At 60.6% G+C, this 17,925-nt stretch overlaps 1 protein-coding gene across 1 annotated transcript in view; it reads right to left on the bottom strand.

Annotated features, from left to right (window-relative positions):
• The window catches only part of SHISAL1 (shisa like 1), a 129,542-nt gene extending 112,338 nt beyond the window's left edge, over nt 1–17,204 (bottom strand). Inside the window, exon 1 of the mRNA XM_004771149.3 lies at nt 16,908–17,204. The gene's annotated coding sequence lies outside the window, so the exon portion shown is untranslated. The remainder of the gene's footprint in view (nt 1–16,907) is intronic.
• Nucleotides 17,205–17,925: the final 721 nt, after the last annotated feature.

Raw genomic sequence — 17,925 nt, 5'->3', positions numbered from 1 at the left:
CTCGCCAGGGGTCATTCACCCATTCCTTCTCTTCATGGCCTTTTCCTGTCTTAACGTGTCTAATTGAGGTTTTAATATATGGCTGTATTCTGTTCCCCTCCCTGGAACATGAGGACTGCAGGTCTCACATGTTGGTCTCGCCTCTTTACGGCTCACGGACGGACACCAGGTAACAGCCACCAGCAGCAGCCACACCAAAATCCTGGGACCCTATAAGTGGATCACCTCCCACGGCCAAAGGGACTTTGTTGATGTTGTTAAAAGTACGAACCTTGAAATGGGGAGACTGGGGAGATTATCCTGGTTATCCAAGTGGGCTCAATTTAATCCTGAGTCTTTTTTTTTTTTTAAGATTTTATTTATTTATTTGACAGACAAAGATCACAAGTAGGCAGAGAGGCAGGCAGAGAGAGAGGAGGAAGCAGGCTCCACGCTGAGCAGAGAGCCCGATGCGGGGCTTGATCCCAGGACCCTGAGATCATGACCTGAGCTGAAGGCGGAGGCTTTAACCCACTGAGCCACCCAGGCGCCCAAATCCTGAGAGTCTTTAAAGGCAGAGCCCCTGTTCTGGCTAGGTGAGAGACGGCAGGGGGAGAGGGCAGAAGTGTGAGAGGGCCTCCCCCTCCATGGCTGGCCTTGGGGAAGGAGGAAGGGCATAGGAGTCGGAACACAGCGCCCCTAAGAAGCTGGAACAGCCCTCAGCTGAGACAGCCAGCGAGGAGACGGGACCTCAGTCCTACAAACTCCAGGAACCAGGTTCCTCCAGCCTCTGAGTGAGCCGGACACTGGTCCTCCCCTCGGACTTCCAGAAAGGAGCATGGCCCTGCCCACACCTTGATTTTTACACCGTGAGGTAAGTCGGACCCCTGAGATTGTACCAGGAGAGATTGTACCATTTTAGCCACCAAACGTGTGGTCATTGGTTACACCGCTCAAGTATATGGTGAGTCTCCCTGCCTAGAAAAGCAGCAGGTGCAGAGCTGGGTCTCTAAGCCACCTGCTGGGGGAGCTCACAGCCCCTCGTCACCTCCTTCCCCCCCAGAGGATGTTGCCACCCTCCCAAGCTCAGAGAGCTTCCGGAACCCTCTGGAGGTCACACAGCCAGTCAGTGGCAGAGGCGGGACCCAAACTCATTTCTCCTGGAGGAGGGTTTCCACCAGGGAGTCGGAGAAGCCAGGCTGGGGAGGAGCTTAGCATCAGCCTCCACCTGTGCAAAGCCTCGCAGCTGTCTCACACCTGCGCAGGGTGTGGATGGCGGGCGACCCTGCACCCCCAGCGGGCGTGTTTCAGAAGGAGAACAGTGCTCCCCACTGGGTGCCGATCGAGCCTTCCCATCGATAGTTGCCGTGTAGTCAGAGCTGTCCTGTGCTGGAGGACAGAGATGGCCCCACAGGAGGATGTCCATCTGAGGAGGAACTCTCTAGAAGGCAGAGCTGTCCTCCGTAAGAACACCTTGCCTGGGTAGTTGGTGAGGCATGTGACCCCGCCTGGTGGGCTATGCCTGGGATGCCCCTGGGGTGGTCCCAGAAGGGAGGGCAGGAGAGGGAGGCTCAGGCTAATCTCAGATGCCCACAGCATCCAGATGTCAGGAGCACAGGACCCATGCTGACCACGGGGGTGGGTGAACCAGGCACGTGCTTGGGGACTGGTGGCCGGAGGGGGCCAGACATGGAAGCACACACGAGTGTAAGAGATTTGCCAAAGGAGCGCCTGGGGGCGGCAAGGGTGGAGGGGGCGACTAGGAGAGTCTTCCCGTGGAAACCGAGGCTGGAGGTGAGTAGATCAGTAGGAGCTGACCGGGGAACGAGGAAGGGAAGGCCTGCGGGGCGAGGGACCACGGTGGACAAAGGCACAGACGTCCGGGTGTGTGGAGCAGAGGACTGAGGCCGGGCCGTAGGACTGCATCTGGGGAGGGCTGAGCGGGGGTGGCGGAGGGTGGCAGTGGCTCAGACAGGCCGTCGTGGGACCCTGGACTCTGGCCTGTGGAAGACGAAGGGCCACAGAGCGGAGAGTGACCTGGGCAGATCTGGGTCTCGGGAAGTTCTGCCCAGCGCCGGGGAGGAGACCTGGTGCCTGGCATCCGGTAGCTCTTGTCAGAGAGCCTGACCAGCCTTTCCAGGAAGGACAGACGGACGGGAAGCTACGACCCCACGAATGTACAGCGCGTGGCTGGGAGAGGCAGGCCACCCTGTCTTCCTCTCCTGCCTGTGGCATTCCGTGGAAGGGGCCGGCGTGGTTCAGAGAAACCAGCCTCACCCAGAGGCAGCTCTCCCCCACAAGTCATTTGAAAGTGTTCCCGATTGGAAGCAGGACAGTAAGAAAATGGAATTCAAACCTAGTCAGTCCCTCCCTTTGCCCGGCTTAGCTGCCAGGAGCGTAATGATTTTCATTAATACCATCAGCTTTCCTCAAACTTGATTATAATTACTCTCAAGCCACATTCCCCTACGTGGTGTGATGCTGAGTGGAATGTACATTAATCAAATCAACTGATGGCATCTGAATGCTGATGGCCTGAACTCACAGCCCACGGCCCGTGGGAGAGGCCAGAAGGGGGTGGCGCGGTGCCGCTCTCCCTGGGGCGGTACATCCATATGGATGGAGGAATGAATGAATGCTAATGCCTTCCTGATGAGCCTCCTTCCCAAAGCCGCCTGTCTGCCTGTCTGCCTGCCTCCTTCAACAGGATCCGTTCCGTGTATCACCCACAGCTCCTGGTGGCAGGAATCTTGTTTGCCTTTTGCCAGAAATCTTGTTTGCAGAGTCTTGGCTCAGAGAGGTTGAGTGACTTTCTAAAGTTCACACAGCATGTTGGACGGAAGTCAGTTTTAAACCAGAGTCTGGTGATCTTTCCTAGACATCCTGATTGTCCCCCTGGGACCCGTGGTAGCTCTGCCACCTGCCTGACACCTCTAGGCCTCAGTTTACTCATCCATGAGTTGGGGTGAGAGCTCACCTTTGGGGGTGCAGAGTTGCTTTTGCTCCAGGCACTTGGCAATGTCTGCATAAGTGATTTTCCATGGGGACCTGCTTGCCCCCTGCAGACTTCCTAAATGGTGAGAACCTGCATTTCTCTCCGTTTGCTGAGGGCCGGGCCCTGCAGGTGCTCACAGACAGAGGAGGCCAGCTCCAGCCGCATGCCTTGAGGACCCTCACGATTCTGGGCTGGGGACACACCCAGGGCTGTGCGGCTCGGTCTCGGGAACATCACCGTGAGGAAGGAGGGGCCTCAGGGGGCTCCCCAGACCCTGCTCGAGCGCAGAGAGCAGGGAGTCACCCCGCACGGGAGCCAAGGCCTCCCGGGTAACCACCCGACAGCACTGGACGAAAATAGATCAGTCAAGTCTCGCCCCAGCCCCGGCCTGGCTGCGCTGGGACTGCCAGGGAGCAGAACCGCACGTGTCTGACTGATGACGGGGACGACAGCGCCTCCCTGCTTAAGCCGGGGAGAAAAGCAATGCCTTCATATTTACTTTAGGGGAAAGAAACAAAAACATCTGATGTCGCGTGCCAGGAATAATGGCCGAGGTATCCCGTGGGGGCGGCTTCCTGCCCAGGAGGGCACACGGCCCTCCGCCCTCCCCATGTCTGGACCTCCAAGTGCAGAAGGCCTGTGCGTAGAGAGGATGACCGCCCAGCCCCGCCGGCAAGGGAGCAACAGGCCGCTGGTTGGCCCCCCACGGTCTGGACGGCATTGGGCTGGAGCGTTTGGAGGTGACGGGAAACGCGGTTCTCCCTGGTAGGGGTCTGGGGAGTGCAAAGGGTGCCCCTGGGCAGGGTTTGGATGGGCGCCTTGTCCGCGTGCTTCTCTCTTGTTAACCAGAGTTGCTGGCGACCGTGACCTTTGACTCCCCCCAACCTGGAACCCGTGGGAGCGGGGCGGGTCCTGGCTGGGTGCCGACTGACAGAAGAGAGGCAAAGGCACGCAGGAGAACCTCTGGGATGTTCAGGAGGCCGAGGGCTGCCGCAGAGATGAGGACAATCGTCCAGCAGCTGGACGGATGAGTCCCACTGCCCCTCCCCCCACCGGAAGCAGAGTGTTCCGGAAGATGAGGAAGGACCTCTCGGAAGGCAGGACGGAACAACTCAGAGGCAGAAGTGAACCAAGGACCAGGGCCCTGGACCCAGGATCTTGGGATCCAGCAGCATCCGAGAGCAGCTCCCAAGACAGCGAGGGACGGACGCGGGGGAGAGAAATCAGAGCTGAAGTAATAATGATGGAAGGAGCGTTTCCCCGAGCTGCGGCCAGACACGCCGACAGATCCGATGTGCCCGACACGGGTGCGCGCAGCTGACGGTGGAGAAGACCCGCACCTGGGGACCCTCGGAGGAGGCCAACAGCAGGAAACCGAGCAAACACCCCCGGGGAAGAAGCAGGCCGCGGACGAGGGATCGGGATCAGGTGTGGGTGACGATTTTCCCCATCAGCCACGGAAGCAGAAGACAATGGAGCCCGGTTCCCAGAGTTCGAAGGAAGAGGCTGTGAACAGAGTCGAAGGCCAAGGACAAAAGCCACACACAGACTTCTCCAGACGAGGGCGAGGCGGCGGGCTTGCCCCACCCCTGCACGCGTTCGCACATCCAGACCGTAAAGACCCACGCTGCTTGCAGTCACAGAACAAGGAGAAGGCAAGGGAGCACGGGGCGAAGGCACCGCCAGGCCATGCCGAGCAGGAGGGAGGCCAGAGAGCAGGTCCCACGGAGCCCAGCTATCCGTGGAGCCGGGCGCTAGGCAGGCTCTCCACCCAGGGGCGTGTTTTCAAGGGCTGGGATCGCACTTCCCAGTCTGTAGATTCAATCACACTTCATAGTTCCTCGGGGTGTCATATTTACAGAATGCTTAGAGCATAAGCCCTGTTTATGAATTTCCAACTCATAGATGTGGTGTACTGAGAAAGCTCAGCGATAAATGGTTCCACCTGGAGCGCAGCTACCTTCCACCTTGACGGGGAGGGGGCGGGGGGGGCGGGGGGGAGCAGCCCTGGGCGGGGGAACCACAGGCAAAGAGGGGAAGAGTCGGCAAGTAGAGAAGCCGAGATCCACGGCTCTGCTCATGCGCTCGGGGGACCCTCTGCCCGGTGCCTCCCGAGGGCCACGAGCACTGGGACCATAGCCATGGTCAAGAACAAAGCAGTTCTTCCCTCCTGCAGGAGTCGGATGAGAGACCCAGCCACACAGGAGAGAGACACCAAGAGTGGCCGCGAATGGCTGGCGCCACGGGTGGAAAGATCCAGGAGGGGAGCGCCTCGCCCGTCCAAGCAGGGACCACCCTCTGGGGGAGGAGCCAGCGGGGAAGAGACTTCTTGCCAGGAACAGCCGGAGCAGGACCAGGTCTAGGGAAATTGAAAGAGGCAGCAGCGCTGGGCTGAGGTGGGGACCACGGAGAATGGGGAGACCCCAGGACCAGGCCACGCAGGCCCCGGTGGAGTCTGGACCCGACCCTCGGTGCTGTGGGTTTGTGCTGGGAGGTTTAAGCAGGGGCCAGCCCCACTCCAAGGAGCTCCCTCTGGCTGTTGGTGAGAGGGACAGATCCCGGAGGCGGAGGGCCATGGGGGGAGGCCATGGGAGGGCCAGGCGTGGACTCCGGGAGGCTGTGGTCACCAACCAGGGAGCCTGGGGGGGCCGGTGCGGAGAACATTCCAGCCGGAGGCGGAGGCGCCCGTGGAGAGAGAGAGAGACAAGCGTGGGCGAGCCAAGCCTCACGTTCCAGGCGGGAGCGGCGGATACTGTGTAACGCCGATAAGAAAGAAGGGCAAGTGTATTATTTAAAGTTACAAAGAGAAGCGCAGAACTAGAAGCGAGAGCGGAGACCAGCCGTTGGTTCCTGGGAGAGGGTCTGGGCAGGAGGATGGGAGCGGAGGCAGTTTTTACTCTTCCTTTTTACACATTTCCATGAGATTTGCAAACGCATTATACATCACCATGTGCCCATGCAAGTTTTTTAATTGAAAGGAGGGGTTGGGGAGCAAAGAGGAAGGAGCCTGGGGGGAGGGGAATCCCCTCCTTTCAGAGTGAGAAGCCAACTTGACATTAGAGGAGGGGGCGGGGTCACCATGGGTGCTGTGCAGAGAAGCTCATCCCTCCCGGGGTGGCCCCAAGGCTGAGCCTGCAGGACGAGGGGGAGGGGTGGGGGAGGTAGCGGTGACGGATATGGAAAGGAACAGAAGGAAGAGCAAGTGCAAAGCTCAGAGGCCAGAAGGGATGTATGAGGTCCTCCACGGAGGCAGGAGTGAGGCCGGCGAGGAAGCGGGTGGGCAGGTGGGGGTGGTGGGAGAGCTCACCCAGAGCCCAGGGCTGGAACTTACCCCTGTGCATTGCTTGTGTGATTCGGAATAACAGGACAACAATTTGGCTAAAGCTTGTGGACTCCGTGCACGCCCCACACTGAGCTTTGCACATGATTCTTTCCTTTACTCTTGGCGACAACCCTGCATGACTTCGTCCGTTTTACAGATGAGAAAACTGAGACTCCCGGGGTGAACTGGCCCACCCAGAGTCGGAGGGCTGGTAAATGGCAGAGCTGAGATCTGAAGCCAGGCAGGCCAGTGGCCCGCTCTCTGTCACCGCCTCTTTCGGGAGGAGGGGACCATCCCCTGAGGACCCCCGAGTCATGGCCACCTGTCCAGCGGCCCGTACCGCCAGAGATGAAAGCCCTACTCCTACCAGCAGCCTCCCTGGTCCTGGACGGGCCACATCCTGGGGCTCCCTGGGAGCTTGAAACTCAGTTACATTATAAATGCTTTTAAAAATCATCAGAACGCGGAAGCCCTCTGCCTGCGGAATCAGCATCAGGGATCGACGCAGGATGGCCCATCGGCTCCTCTGGGGCTGCCTGCTGCTCTTTGAGGAAATAGTTCTGAAGTGCTCACTGAGGCAAAACAAAGCAGTGCCAGCGTATCGGGAAATAATGGATAAACACTGTTTCTCAGGCTGGGCCCACAGGCACCCTGCCAAGCCAGGGCAGCGAGGCACCTGCAGCCTCCCAGAAAGGATGGGGCTCCTCCCTCTCCAGGAGCGGGAACCCGACTATTTGCCAGCTCCACACATACACACCATGCTGGCCGAGCCTTGGCGTGGAAATAGCACAAGATGACATCCAACGCCTACGTCTGTGCCCTCTCTCTCTTTGCTGTGTGACCTTCGGCAAGTGACTCAGTCTCCCTGATCGATCTCCTCCACTGTGGGAAGGAGACGATAAGAGAGCTGCATCACAGGGCTTTCGAGCAGGGCACCTCCAAGTCATGGCAGTGAGCCTACATGATGCTGCCCCCAGGGTCTCCCACATGCTGTTCTCTCTCCCTATGATGCTGTTCCCTGCCTTCCCCTGGCTCCCCCAACTCTCGGCTTAAATGTTACCTCCTCATCCGCTGTGTTCCTTGCCTTCCAATTTTTTTTTTTTTAAAGATTCTGTTTATTTTAGAAAGAGAGAGAGAGAGAGCATGAGCAGGGGGAGGAGCAGAGGGGGAGGGAGACCACAAGCTCCACGCTGATCGAGGACCCAACACCGGGCTCCGTCCCACGACTCCAAGATCACAACCTGAGCCTAATTCAAGAGTCAGACGCTTAACCGACCGAGCCCCCCAGGCACCCCCTTGCCTTCCAATCTGCGCTATGAGATTACTGTCCTTTCTCGAGGTGCCCTGTTCTCTGTGGATACGTCCACTGGCCTGGCCCTGTGGCTAGGGTGAGGCCTTGCCCTGCCTGAAGGATGCCACACTCTGGCGACAGAGAGCAGAAGTGGAAACCTGGAGCTCAAACACAGTGCCAGGGTCCCACGAGGACAGCCAGCTCCCACAGCTGGGTCGCCCCTTGAGGAGGGAGTCTGGTTTGCCCAGAAGCCGAGGTGGGGGTACTCCAGGTCGGGGGAACAGGCCAGGCAGAAGCCCAGAGGGGTCTGACCATGCAGAGAAGTCAGGGTCGGGGCTGCGGTCTTGTGTGAGTGCAGCCGGTGGAGACTGTTACCGTGGGCCTGCAGACCTGACCCCCAGGAGTCCCCAGAACCACTTCTGCAGCCACGGGTCCTTGCGGTACTTACAGGTCGTGGCTAGAGGGCGGTACCCAGGGACAAGGGGAGTCTCCGGGCCTCTCCCTCTTGGGGGCCAAAAACCACGCTGTCAGTCCCCCATGAGGCCTCGGCCTGGACCCTATTAGTCCCAGGGCTTATTGATGTCTCCAGATGAGTTTGCGGCCTGGAAGCAAGGCTGGCTGGGCTTCCCGCCCCTCGAATGGCATTGCTCTTCTAGGGTCCGGGGCCAGCTGCCTCCCTCTGAGCTTCTGTTGTCTTTGCTGCAAATGGGTCTAATGAGAGCCTCTGTTGACTGGGAGACAGCAAGTGTGAAGTTGGGGGTCAGGGCCGGGGTGCTCCGGGGGTGGATAGTGGTGTGCGAGAGAGGAGCACAGCACGCGCAAAGGCCCTGAGCGCTGAGGTTTTGTCTTGCGGGAGCTGGACAGACAGCCCCGGGGGAAGAGGCTGCAGAGGTACGAGGGTCCAAAAAGAGGGCTGGGCATTATCCGAGGCAGGGGCATGCCAAGTGGATCCGCTGGAGAAGGCAATGACCAGAGGGGCTGTCCAGAAAGAAGACACCTACCTAAGGGCAGGGGACGGACTGGAAGGGTCCTAAACTCGGCCACGGAGAGCCAAGGTTCCTCAGAGGGAATGGTGAGGGGCTGCTGCCCCAGAATGACGACAGGCAATGCATGTTTATCAGGCATGTGTGAAGGGCCAGGCCCTGTGCTGCTAATAAGTCCGACATGATCACTTTGCCATGCCCAAACAAGGCACTCAGGCACAGAGAGGTTAAGTGACTCATAGATAGTCACACAGCCCCGCCGGTCCATGTTCCCAGCCCATCTTCTAACCCCTGAACCACACCTCTGGGACTGCCCACTGAGCCATCAGACCCCAGCAGGAAGCGTGTCTTACCCCCAGTGCCCACCCGTGGCACACGTGTCGTTACCGCACGGCTTCTGGTGAGCACCCATGCTATTTGCACCGAACTGCACGGTTGGCAAGGCTTCTTCCCCTACATCACATGACAGGTCCCATACAATAGCCCTGTCCGGCATTAGCAGTCCTGTTTTTCAGAGGGACTGGCCTCCACTCATGCGGTAGGCAAGAGTGACACCTGGACCCTGCCAGACCTGCTATGCCCCTATTACCTACAACCTAATAGTTGCTACCATTCCGCAGCCTCTGCTGTGTGCCAGCCCCTTCCAGGGCCTTCTTTCAGTCTGCCGTCTGTCCCATGAACCCCATGGTGTGGGCATTCTGGGCTTTGCTGTACAGCGAAGGCCACTGGGAGCCCAGAGAGCCTGAGTCACTTGCCCGAGGTCCCAGAGCTGCCAAGTAGGGATGGGGGCTTGGTTCCAGGAGGCTGCAGAGCCCGGGCTCTCCCAGCTGCGTCCGGCAGAACCGGGACCGTACACGGATGGGTGACGGCACTGCCTTCTTCCCGGCTGGCCCCTCCATCCCATCAGTTCCGCCCACCGTGCTCCCTGATTCGGGATGGCAGGTCCTCCCCAAGCGTGAGTCCGAGCAGGGCTGTGGGGTCCCAGGGAAGCGGCCAGATGACACGCTTGCTCTTCTCCAGAGCGCTAATGAGGAGGCACAAGGAGCCCGAATTGTCTCCGGTCTTTCATCACGGAGGATCTGCTTTCTCTGCGGACCTCCGCGGAAACTAATTGGCAGGCGGTGTGGGCGCCGGCGGGGAGCAGCTCGTTTCTCCCGGGCTGGTCCCTGAGAGATCACACAGCTTGGAACTTACACTTGGAGCACAGCTTGGCTCTGAGACACACACGTCAAAGCGCTTGCTGCCAGAGGGGCGGGAAAGAGATTTCTAACCTTTGAGCTGTTACCTGGAAGAGGGGAGAGTTCGCTTTTGTGGTCGGTTGGCCTGGGTTAACGGTGTGGATAGGATGCCTAAGAGTGGCATTTAGGGCTGCGGTGCAGGGGGGGACACCTCAGCGCAGCAGGGTCCCTGGTTCTTAGCGGTGGGATATGAGGGAAAAAGACCTCCTGGCCCTGTGCTGCCCAGTCTCTGCCGGGAGACCCGGTCCACCCCAGACCCCGCCCTCCCCGACTCTGCCAGCTCTCCTTCCGTCCTGCTGCCGGCTCAGGGTCCTCTCCATGACTCCCTGGGCCTGATGGCTTTCTGCCCCCTACTCTGCTCTGCTCAGGATCAGAACGCTCCGCAGCAATGGAAAGCTCAGGAACGGACCCAGGGAACGGATTTGTGCCCCTTCTCGTCTCTCAGCTTATTTCCCCAGTTCTGCATCTCAGAAGTCCCGGAACTGGCTGGTCCCTCCGGGCTCTCTCTGGGGACTTGAGAGCGGGAGCAGCTGAGCGGAGCAAAACAATGTTCTCGATGTGGGAAGTTCCCCACCGTGCCCTGGTGATAATGGTCACTGCTCTGGAAGGACTCCTCCCTGCCAGGCTCAGTCAGCCCCTGTCCCTGCCCTCCAGGAATCCCTTCTCATGGTTGGGGAAAGGCACCTGTCTGCCATGGAGCCACTGACACTGTGCTTTCCTGGAAGTCTGCACAGGTCTAGTGGGACGAGAGAGGATGTCAGGATTGCTTCATGGAGGAGGCGATGTTGGAGCCAGAGAAAGCTATTCAGCAGGAAGACATGTGCCCTGGGAAGAAGGGAGTCGCAGGAATGGGGGCGTGAGGCCAGCCGAGTGCGGAGTACCAGCGTCCAACCTGGTGGCAGAAGCCAGGAGCCGTGTAGCCACCGTTCCAGGGCTAAGGACACGGCAGCCAAACCCACTGTGGTCAGGGATTCTGGGGGGCCCTCCCAGCTCTGCCTGCCTCCAAAGCCCTGGGACCTGGGGCTTCTGAGCTCCCTCCCTTCCCCCAAGCGCCCTGAGAGTCTGGGCTCCGAGAGCGCTGTCTGTCCCTGCAGCACACGGCGCGGGCTCCCCCAGCTCCGGGCCACTCTGCTAACCCGGAGAACAGGCGTGGGCGACACCCTGAGTGGGCTCCGACCCGGGCCTGCCGAGCACACGTGGTGGCCTCCGCTCCCAGCTAAGTGACTCAGCGAGGCCCTCCCTCCCTCGGGGCCTCATCTGCAGGGTGGGGATGGCCACACGGGACACGCTGGGATAAAGCACCCAGCAGGGGTCTGATCAGTAGGGTCGCCACACCTAGGGAAGGGGTCACCCTGCTTCTCGTGTTTCTCTGGTACACACGGCAGGTGGCTTTGGACGTGCCCCCGGCCCCTCAGAGCCCGTGGTCCCCCCTCCAGAGTGACCGTGCCAGTGCCCCAGTGCGGGGCGGCGGGGGGAGGACTAGAGAGCTGAGCTCGGCGGAGGGTGGGCACAGAGGACCCGGGGAAGGTGTTTCTCCTGCTTTGGCCTTACCGTCCGGGGGTGGGCTGGGGCGGGGGGACACGAGATCCCCAAGAGCCCAGCGGGGAGGAGGTGGGCTGCTGCTGCCTGGGCTGGGCCAAAGCCTCAGAGACCCAGACGTGCCCGTTCTTGGCATTGAGTGGCTCCTGCTGCCAAGTGGAAGGGATTAGTGTGAATGGCGACGAGGACCCAGGGCCGCTGTCGAGAGGGCAGCAGGAGAAAAGAATCAATTAACTCATTTGGTGGCTTTTGTTGTACTTTTTCCAGAGAGAAAGCGAAAATACCCCACTCGTCTTCTTTTTATATTATGAACCGAAAACATGTAATACATTTAAATTGCCCAAGAGGACCCTTGAGTTTGATTTCAGGGCCCCTCGAGGCTGAGGGAGGAAAGCGGAAGGCGGGAGGGAGACAGAGGGTCTAGAGAGAAAAAGGGACAGATTGGAGATGGGGAGATGGGTGGCGACTGACCCCCGTGGGGAGGGGGCTGAGAGGGAGCAGCCGCTGGGTGGGGGTGGGGGGGGCTGGGAAACCTGGGTGTGGCCGCACTGGCTGGGGCTTCCTAGGACCCACCTCTTCTCCCGGCCTTGCCAGGTGGGAGCTCGCCCAGGACAGGCCTCCGGAATGTTCTTTGGAAGGGACAAAAGTCGAGGAAGGCAGGCCCCTGAGGCCGCTGGGCTGTCTGCTGCTGGGTGGCCAGGATTTGGGACTGACGGTGGTCTGACCGCCTCTGGGCCCCGGGGTCTCCTGGGGGAGATGCTCTCCACAGGGGGTGGTCGAACTCTGTCCCCTGGTGAGAGGGAGAGCAGCAGGGGTGCGGGCCCCCCTCGTGGGGAGCCAGTGGGTTCCCTCCCATCTCCTCCAATCAGAGCAGCTCCAAGAAAAGATTTCATTTGGAAACGTGCCAGAAGCATGCTCAAAGCTACAGGGCCATGGTCCACCCTCCTGGTTGGCGTACCCTCCCCCCAACCCCCCCCACACCCCCCCCACCCCGCCCCAACCAGCTCCCTCTGGGCTTAGATGAGATCCTCCCAATGACGAGTCTTCAAAACAACAACCCGCGTTTCCTGGAGAGCTCGCTGGCTCTGTGCTGGGCGCTTCGTGCAAATTCACACATGGCCTCCTCTTGATGCCTCCAGGAGACCCCCATGCACAGGTGGGGAAACTGAGGCTCACCGAGGTCTCTCGGCGGAGGAGCAGCAGGGCTGGGGTTTGAGCGCAGGCTGTCTGGCTCCAGAGCCCCTAGTCCACGCAGGAGGCTCCCCACGGTGGCCCCTTTGGAGGCACAATAAGGACCATAAAAAGGAAAGCGTGCCCCCGCGGGACCGGAGGACCGGACGGCCGCCGATTACCGTGTACTCTCCTGGACTGGCGCTTCTATCACTCCTTACAGGTGCAAGCATGCATTTTTTTAAAAACATGGATCAGTCCTTTCCCTCTTGGGCAGCAGAGAGTGCTGAAGCCGGCCCACACGAGGCGAGGCGTTAGCGGGGAGCCGGGTGGGGGCGCCTCAGCCCTGCTGACTAGGGAGTGCTGGGGCCTCTTCGGGTCTCGGTCCTGCTGTTCGCTCCTGCAGGGGGAGCAGCTGGGCCTCTCTCTCTCTGTCCACCCTTGACTTTCCCTTCCCCCCCCCCCACCCTTGCTGCTGGTCCCTCACTGCTCCCTCCTCTCCAGCCCTCCCCCCCCAAGGGCTGGCCAACCTCCACGCACTGCCCTGCCCCCACCTTCTCCCGGCCCTCCTGGAGGACGGGCCCATTTTATGGATGGATAAACAGAGGCTCCTGGAAGCTAAGGGAAGTGCACAGGACTCGGATACTAGAGACACTCCTTAATCCAGGCCTTTCTGGGACCCAAGAGACCAAATGCCTGTCGGATAGGATTCCATTCCGTCGGTGATCTCCCTTCCTGGGTCTTTCTTGAGATCTCGGGAGACAGAGAGTATTAAATTTGGAAAAATCACGCCTTTCCCCTTCCGTGTTTTGAACGGCTGATATTTAAATACCTTCATAGCTTCGGGGCATTTGGGCTGTGGATTCTGGAATTTGTGAATTAATGTGAACCGGTGTGTCTGTGAGTGACCTTTAAGCCTCCAGCCGCCTGTTCCGCAGCTAGATGAGTAATTCTCCGGAGCCCTTGTCCCCAGGCTCAGCTACCAGGGATGATCCAAAAAGAGCGGGACAATTATAATTCCCGTAATGAGATCAGAGGCTCCTGGTTAGAACTTAATTCAGAGCGGGCGTCAGAGCAGCTCAGCGGCTCTGGGGAGGGGCTCAGATGCACGAAGGGCTTCCGGGAGGCCCCGTCTGTAGCAGCCAGGTCCGGGGAGGGCAGGGAGTTCGCTCTGCAAGGGGCATCCTGGCCAATGATGACACCTGCTTTCCTGCCTTCAGAGTGACTTCCACCCTGTCCCCTGCCTGTTGGGATCTTTTATGGGGTCACCTCCCCCGTGAAGACTTCCCTATCCTCCTCGAGGACACCTAAGTGCTCCCTGGTCTCTGCTCCACTCCGCTCTCTGGACCCTACTTCCCAAGCTGGGAGCGATGCCATTACCTTGGGGCTAACTCTTTCTCTTGGCTCCCAACTTGACCTCATCTCAGATACATTTGCAACATCAGGGCTGGGTAGAGTGTGGTCTGGGGAGAGTCAGGTGTGCCGATGTGGAAGAGGAGGCCCCCTTACCCCCGGACCTTGCAGGGCCCCGAGGACAGCGGCTGGAGTCTGCGCCCTCACGCCATCCGCCTGGGGTGGCGCAGACAGCGGCTAGCCGAGGGGCACGTGCAGAGACCCTTCCAGAGCTGAGGCGGGGCAGCTGAGGCTCGGCCTCTGGCTTGTCTGCTGCCCCAAGAGGAAACCAGACACCACCCTGTGACCGTGGACCGGCCCAGCACAAGTGACAGCGGAACCCAGCGTGGCCCAGTCATATGCAACCGAGACCAGCCGAGGTCTACACCCAAGAGCAAGAAAAATCCCTGTGGGTGACCCGAGCCCCCAAGATGTGGGGACTGTTTGTCATGGAGCGTCGCTGGAGCCAAAGCTGACCCCTCCGACGGACACGCACCTGTGCCCAGAGCCCGGCAGGGCACCCACAGAGCGGGGTTTACCCCCAGCATGTACAGGGGTGGGGAGGGGGGTGACAGAGGCCAGGACCCCCTACCAGAGAATCTGGAGCCTTGCTCCGGGGCGGAAGGCGGGAGTTTCGTCAAGGCGGCTGGCAGGCACCCTGTGTTTCCAGGACAGCCTCGACTTGAGATACACATCGCACCATTATTAAAGTACACACAGCTGCACCGTTTCGCTGACTCGTCTCTTTCTAGAGCACTTTCTTCTCTGCAAGAGGACTGAGAGGTGGGATGTATGAAGCGGCGTCAGGCACTCAGCCCTCTGCCCGGCATTTGGGGGCTCTCGAGGGGCGTCGCTGCGGCTACGGCGGGATCGCGGCTCAACTGAGTCTCAAGAAGTCAGGCCCTTCGCCGCAACGCTCCCCGGGACCCTGTGGGTGGGTCTGGGCACAGCCGCCGCCCCCTGGGCACCTCCCAAGCTTCCTGGGTGGCCACGAAGGCTGTGCTGGGTCAGAGGGGACTCTTGGGGACAGACTCACTTCAGAGGCACCAGAGAAGGCAGCGGTGGGTGGTGGGGAGGAGGCTGGGTCTTCCCACGCAACTTAAGACAGGAACAGAATTAAGCAGATCAGAGAACAAAGATGACATTTCCAGGACGAAGGCTAGCACCTTAATGGCTCAGCTCGCAAGACAAGACGTGTAGAGCCTCGCGCTTCCCAGGGCCTCGAGCTTCCCTGGGTTCCGCTCACCCGCTGGAAGGAGGGGACCCCTGCGCCCTGGACCCAAATGTGTCAGCCGGCGAGGCCCTGTGCAGGGCAGGGGTGGGGGGTGGGAGTGGGGTGAGGACACTTCTGAGGGCACGGTGACTCCATCCTGCTCAGATGGGGGTCGTGCTGACATCAGAGCCCAGCAGCAGGTGTGTGCATGTGACTCCCACAGACGCTGGGGCACGCCTACTGTGTGCCTAGTACTGGCCCTCGGGGCCACGGCCTCAAGCACTGGGAGAAGTGGTTGAGAGGTTAGAAGCCTCGGAGCTCCCGGACTCACCACCCCCTTGCGCTGGGACGTCCTTCCTGCTGAGGTTCCTGCTGAGCCTCCAACATCCCCATGAGGAAGGCAGGCTCACTGCCCCAGTGAGAAGCCCGAGGTTTGGAAGGGTCCAGGGCTTGGCCCACACAGCAGGAGAACGGGGGCCTCAGTGCTCACCGTGAGAGCACTGCGTTTCAGGTTCTAGCGACGCAGGCCACCGTGAGGATTGGAAGTCGTGAGGCTGGGGGAGGAGGGCTGGGTTGACCAGGCGGGATGGGGCACAGGGGCCCCTGAGCAGCGTTCTGGGGGGTCCACGGGAGAAGGTCCCAGCTCCCGAGACTGAGTCTGAGTGACCGTGTGTACAGAGAGGACGGCGGCGGTACTTGGATGTGGACGTCTGACCCAGAGGGTCCTTGGGGGTTACAGGAAGACGTGCTCGGTCTGAGATCTAGCGGCGACCACGTGGTGCCCACGGACTACCCCTGCCCGCAGTTCCACCCTCTCTGCAGCCTGTGCCTGGACCCGACCCTGCGACGGCGCCAGGGCGTCAACTGAACCAGCGCAGCCACAGAACTCCACCGGGGCAGAGGCCGGCACAGCCTCAGACCGTGAGCACTCGGCCTCATTCATCCCACGCCCCAGGTGCCCAGGTGCCCGGGCAAGGCTTGGACCGCCCTCGAGGGTCTGCCTGTCCCCAGGTGCTCCCAGCCCCTGCCCTCCTCTGACGAGCAGGTGACGACGGCCAACAGACCCCCTCGCCACGCCCGCCTCCCTGCCTGCCCGCCCCGGGCGTGGGACGGACACCCTGCCCAGGAGTTGGGCACAGAAATCCACTGAGGCTGAATGTCTGCTGCGCCGGCCCCTCCGAGCCCCAGGGGACAAACACGCAGAGCTCTGGCCCCTTCCTCTCGACTCTGTCCCACTGGGCCCGGCTCCATGCCCAAGCGGCCCTCACCAAGACTCATTTCTCTTTGTGAACCTTGAAGCACAACACGGAATCGGGGGTCTCAAGACCCCCGGGGAAACCATACGTATGCCCCTGGGATTTCTCCCCACCTTTCGAGAGACTTTTCCCCAGACGGTGCTCGTGGGAAGGCCGGCTGCTCAGCTCCCGTCAGAAGCGGGCTTGCCCTCACCCCCACTGGAGCCCAACGGGGAGGCCTGTCTCCCGAAACTGGCACCGGCACGGGCGTCTGCCTCTGGAACTTTTCAGCCTGGCTCTTACAGACCCATTAACCCACGGCGGCCTCTAATTATGCCAACAGGAGCTGACATTTTGGCGGTGGCTGAGAATATTCAGAGCTGAAAAGGGCAGGCTGCTCCCCACCAGGCTGGGCACATGCGGAGGGGAGAGAAGAGGCCCCCCAGCCCTCTCCCCGTGTCAGACTCCCTGGAGTTGAGGGCACGGCCCCTGCCCCAGAGCTCCCCCTCCCCAGCCTCACCTCCTCCAGGGCGGGGAAACGTCCCCTTACCTGTGCTGAGGCTTGTTGCTATCCAGCACGCAGAGGGTGACTCTGGGTGTCCCGGGCGCCTGCCACCAGCCCCTTCCTCTGGAGCAGCCCCGGCCAGGCTCTGTGGAGCTCGTCCAGGCTTGGGGTGTACGCGTGCGTGTGCCTGAGGGGGGGTGGGAGCACCTCCGGGCGCCAGGGGTCAAATATTCCTGGCTGCCACCTGCTACCAGCCCATCCCAGAGGCCAGCTGCCCGAGAAGGGGTGCGCTCTGGCCGGGCTGGGCCCGCCCTCATCTGCCAGGAGCGTCAGGCGGCAGCTTTCGCTCAGGCTCCTGCCGGCTGCTCTCCGAGGCTGAGGCGAGTGGTTTATTTTTAGAGCCCGGCCCTTCCCCAGACGCCAGGATCCCAGCTGAGATTTCCAGCGGCTCCAAAGAGCCCATTCCTGGGCTGAGTCCTCGCTTACTGGGAATGTTCTGGAAGAGAGACGGAGCCCCTTAAAGGATATGATTCTCAGTGTTCTCATCTGAGACACGTGGGGCTGGACTGGAGGGACCTCCCAGACCCTCCGGCGAGGACGGCCCCGACTCAGGAGACAGATGGGATCCAGCTTGGACAAGGTGCGTCCCCTCCTTAGGCTGCCTCGGTCTCCCCATCTGGAAGGTGACAGAGAGCAGCAAGCACCCTGCCCCAAGCTGGGCTGGGCTGGGAGGATGCGCTGGAAGGAGGAACAGCCACAAGTGTCCACTGTGTTCTCCCCAGCTCAACGGAGGTCCCTGTCCGCTGAGGTCACGCTCAGAACCTCCAGGGTGTCCACTCCGTGGTGGATGTACACAGTAGGTGTTCAGTAAGTGCGCATCCTCTGAGATTCACTATGAGTCTCCTAACTAACCTGCAGGGTCACTGGGGATATCATTTGATAGGTGTCGAGCCTGAGGTCTAAGAGGGTGAGGGGAAGGCCCAGGGCCCCTGCAAGAAGTTGGGAGCCCCAGGGTTCTCTCAGGGTGGCTGGGTTCTCGCTCCCCCATCCTGCCTCCGATCAG

The sequence above is a fragment of the Mustela putorius genome, unplaced genomic scaffold (assembly GCF_011764305.1).
Source record: "Mustela putorius furo isolate JIRA1106 unplaced genomic scaffold, ASM1176430v1.1 tig00000738_pilon_pilon_pilon, whole genome shotgun sequence".
In the NCBI taxonomy this organism is placed as follows: domain Eukaryota; kingdom Metazoa; phylum Chordata; class Mammalia; order Carnivora; family Mustelidae; genus Mustela; species Mustela putorius.
Note: the sequence above shows the minus strand (reverse complement) of the source record. Positions and strands in the feature narration are given on the sequence as shown.